Raw genomic sequence first — 4414 nt, forward strand, 5'->3', positions numbered from 1 at the left:
ATGATTTATATGCCCTTCTTCATCAAGATAGAATTTATTCATGTTTGTTAAGTATCAACTAGGTATCAAACCTGACTCCTTTGAAGCAATGTGTTGCTGAGTCTCACATCATTGAGTCTTTTCCCATGCTAGAAGGTTGTAGCAGCAACAAAACAACACAAAAAATGTTAGATTTGAATAGCAGATGAAATGATTATGTCGAAGGACACAAGTGCTAAGAGTTACTAGATGAGCATCCATAAACATTATGCTTGAATTTTCTTGAGTTGAGCTTGAGTCATCCAAACTATCCAAAATCTCCCCTCCTTGCTTATTTAATGTGTAGACTTTCTAGAAACTTCAGTGGATCAATAAATGAGAGTGGAAGTAGTTTGGCTCAAGTGGTAGGAGAGTGAGAAAATAAAGGAAAAATGAGCTTCCAGTGAAATGGCTATGGCTACCCTTTTAGGGTTTCAGACATGGACGTAGTTTTTCATTGATTGTAGCTCATTACAGCTCATACACTAGACCATTTGGGAAAATATTTGAGCTCAAAATAGCCCAGATAATTGGCTTGAAAATTCCTATGATCTCGGGAAAGACTACACTGCACAAAGGGAGAATGACTATATGGATAGAAATAGGCACAGATCAAACAATGACCATAAATTTTTGCAATTCTAGATATATAGACCACCAATGTCAGCAAATTGAAGCACCATAAAGAAGCTTTAGAAGCAAAAAATATATATCTAGAAGGAAGCTTAAAAATATTTGACTTTTATGAAGAGATATGAGAGCTCCAATGAAGGTAGATCCTAGAGTCTATGTAGACATGAAGGAAGGAATGAGAATATAGGTGAGAAATTAGCAAAACTTGAGCTGAATTGAGGTGGAGAGAGGATGGATTAGAGGTTTATTTATTTGATCCATACTCACCATGGCTCTGATACCATGTTGAAAAGCATAGATCTTGAGCATGGCTATGGAGGATGGAAGATAAAGACAAGACACATGAAGACATAGATTTAGAGAGTGACTATTACACAAATGAATTAGGTTTTAGATAGAAGCTTGGACTCATAAACAAAATCTTGTGTAAGTGGACAAAGACATTTGAATGGAAGGACAAAAGTACTATGAAATTATATTTAATAGAAAAGCAAGTACAATGATTTATAATATTTTGGGTAGGTAGCACTTTCAACCACTAAGCTTACGGGATTGAGTCCCTTCTCATAGATTGATTGCATTTCCCTTGCCCATTTCCTCATAGAAAGAGGCTACACTAGGTGTGATTTTCTATGTTCTCAAAAGTCCTTAGTACCTGTACTCTCTCTTGGACTCTAAATGCATCAAAATTGTACTTTTATCTAGGTCTCCATTTCTTGTCATCTCTCTCTTGGATTGCCAACCATTTTGTATGGCATTGTCTAGCTATGTTTTTTTTATATCTTGCTTTCCTCACTTCATATATTTTCCTACTTATAGATTGTGCTTGAGAGGTTTTGGACCCTTTTTTTCTTCCTCGTATCATATCTCTAGTATCCTATACCACATTGGAATAATTGCCTCATAGAGTTGGAATCATGAATGCCACCTCCATGATTAATTGCCTTTTGAAAAGCACAGAAAGCTTGCAAGTGAGATCATTCCATGCCTTGAGTTGACTATATTACTAAATTCCCTTGATCTAGAAAGTATGGACCATGTGCCTCAAGTATATGTTGCATAAGAAAGAGAGATTAGAAACACAAACTACTTCTCAATGATTATATAGTTTTGTAATGGTGACAATGTTGATCACATAGTGTGTTATGCTATTTGAAGTCCATGCATCCACCATAGATTTGTGAAATTAAGCAACTCTCTTTATATATATTGGCATCACCATCCCTAAACCTCCACTTTTGTAAAAGAGCTACTAATCTATCCAGGTGTATCCACAATTTTGCCTTTGCAATCCTCATTCTTTCCCCATTGCTCCAATCTAGAACAACAAGGTGCAACTTATTCCATGCTTCATACTTCTCTGGTTGTTTCACAAGTATACTACCTTCCTCATCTCGAGGTGGAGATACAAACTTTATAGCCTTGGGTTTTCCAAATAATGGTTTGCAAGGAATATTTCCACTCTTTTCCTATTTTTTCTTGTTCTTTTTTATTTCTACTTGGCCCTCAGAAATCCAATTTTAGAGAGGACTTGTTCTACCTTCTTGCATGTAGCATCATCTTCTGACACATATTGCATCTTGTATGCAAAGCATACATATTCATATTATACTAAAATCTCAATTATTCTAACCAAACAATGCAATGTGCAAAAGTGTACCCTTATCAATAGTATTTCCAAATAGGATGCCAGTTTGGATCCCGAGGGGTCCACTAGGGTTTACTGTATGGTACCACTTGAGTGTAACGGAGGGGGGTTATTTAAGGGAAGGAAGGTACATTTTATAAGGTAAGATCCCATAAATAAGGGGTATTTTCACATATTTCTTGCACTCAAGTGATGTCTCCTTATTACTACTAGTGAATCCCCCTGTGATTTGGATCCATTGGGACTAGCAATCTATTTGTCATGACTTTTTAATCATGTGTTAGAGAACCTTATTGTCTTGTCTTGGCAAGCCATTATTTCTTTCCATCTTTCCATTTCTTTCTAGTTTGCATACACTATATGCATTGAAATTTTTCATTTGTTGTAGTCGATAAACCAAACATACACTTCATTGTTTCTAAATTAACTACAAGATGCCATTCAATTTGATAGTCTCTAAATCCTTCAACATGTAAAGTTGCTCCATTATTTTGCTGTCAAATAACACTTGGTATATTAGTGAGGTTTAAAATAACTTTAAGTACTTCATGGTCTTCCTTTGGTACTTTAAATTCTGCAAGCCGCTATATTTCATTCTCTGATTGCAGACTGAAGTATAAAGGATGGTTTTTATTTATGTCAAGATCCAATTCTTGATTCATAAGTGTTATGCTCACATGTTTAGGTTTTTGCCCCTTGATAATCTCGGTCTCATCAAGCTTGATGATAAATTAAGATTTCCTCTATATTCTTCCAAAGAAATATTGTAAAACTTGACCATAGCCACGTACACCCTACATATATCCAATACAAAGTTGTTGGATGCATTCAATACAAAGGTAACTATTTTAGAATGTGTGTGTGTTCCAAATGTGTAGGCTCACCAATCATTTCCAAAACTTTCTTATTTAGTTATTTTTAAGCATTCTTCAAGTGAAATAGTTTTGGCAAAGATACTCCTTCCTTAGTTTTGAGAACCAACTTTAATATTTGTATTCAATTGTTGACAAAGCATATTGTATGACTTAGACCTCAGTCCCACATCATCACATAATCCTTGAGCATTTGTAGTAGTAAACCAATTGCTTACATCCCTAAGATGTTCACTTACAACACCATCCATAATATCTCTAATTTTTCAATGCATTTTTTACCATATCCTTGCTAAGGATTTTAGCAATAGTGTTATTCTTTGCATGAGGAAATATATTTCTCATTGTAGTATATTGAGAATATATCTATCTATAATATTCTCCACTTCCTCTGGTTGATTGCTGAATTGGTTTAACTAATCAGATGCACTAATGTGCTTCTTCTTTTTTCAAAGTGAACCCAATCTCCAAAGCTTTTATGAGCTTCCTCTTTAAGTTTCTATTCTCATTCTCCAACTCCATAATATTAGAGTGTAACTCAATATTTTGTACCTATGTAGTATGCATAGCATCTTCAATGATAGACATTTCTTGTTGTAGGCTCTTATTCTCCCTATTCTTCTCAGTCAATAATCTATCTTCTTCCATCAAATACTACATACACACTACAAGATATAGGCCTTATACCGACGTTAAAAGCGACGAAAATGCAAATAACAAAATTTGCCCCCGTCGTCGCAAAAAGCATCGTTATTGGCGACGCCATAGAAGAGTCGGTATCATTGTCGCTATTAGTGTCGGTATTGGCATCAACGTTGATACCGACACCAATATCGACGCTGATCGCGACGGTTTGCGACGAAAATAACTACGCCAATAACGACGCGATCAGTAAAATTTGCGATGCTAATAGCGACGGTAACAGGGGAAAAAAAAAATTTGTGGCAGGGTAAAAAGTATACTGAAATCACAACATTGATACATAAAATAAATACATGATCGCATAATAAGCGATTGGTACAATCATGACAAGATATCACTAATACATAGAAAATGTCTACATAGATCAGGCGACCAAAAAATAAAGGTGTGTGAGCTCCAGGGATCCAAGGGCGAGCTACATATCCTCGCCCTCCGAAAGCTCATCCTGTCGCAAAGGAGCATCGAACAGACTCTGCAAAAAAAGAAACAATGACACATCAATCCACCATACAATAATGCATTCTAATTAAACATGCTAACT

The sequence above is a fragment of the Lygodium microphyllum genome, chromosome 19, assembly GCF_053477565.2.
Source record: "Lygodium microphyllum isolate KBCC chromosome 19, Lygodium_microphyllum_v1.1.10, whole genome shotgun sequence".
NCBI classification, from domain to species: Eukaryota; Viridiplantae; Streptophyta; class Polypodiopsida; order Schizaeales; family Lygodiaceae; genus Lygodium; species Lygodium microphyllum.